Consider the following 625-nt stretch of genomic DNA (forward strand, 5'->3'; position numbering starts at 1 on the left):
GAGGCGTAGCCAAAACCTCCTATTAATTAGGTCAAAGTAAAAGTATAAAATATATGTCTATGCATATCATATTCTACGCCTTTATGAATATCATCCCTGTCACGAATCGACAATTTATCCAGTCACTGTAAATCACCTACGCGTGTGCTTTAGTATTACATACATTTATAACAGAAATTAAAACGCAAAAACCGAGTGCAATTACGTCTCTACAAGATCATCGTATTCAGTTCACACAAAAAACGAACAGACTTGCCTCACTACACGATATTTGCATTGTCCAAATAAAAAGAACAGATACAGCCATCTACGAGATCCATGTGTTCTCTATAATGAAGAAGAACGGGTCTACGTATCTACAAAATCCTCATCTTCAGTCTACATTGACGTACATCTTCCTTTGGCCTTTAAACCACATGAGGATCTGAGACTCACCCTCTACTCTCCCATCTGCATTCAGGTCTGTTGCGACGTCAATCGTGACATTCCTATTATGCAACATCAGCACGGCTGTCATTCACAGCGGCTGAGTAACGAAGGATGGTAGGAAGTGAAGGTATGTATGAGGAACACCATGCAATAGCAGGTATCTGATAAAGTGGACATTAAATAGAAAATCAAAAGC

Source organism: Penaeus monodon, chromosome 22, assembly GCF_015228065.2.
Source record: "Penaeus monodon isolate SGIC_2016 chromosome 22, NSTDA_Pmon_1, whole genome shotgun sequence".
Taxonomy (NCBI): Eukaryota; Metazoa; Arthropoda; class Malacostraca; order Decapoda; family Penaeidae; genus Penaeus; species Penaeus monodon.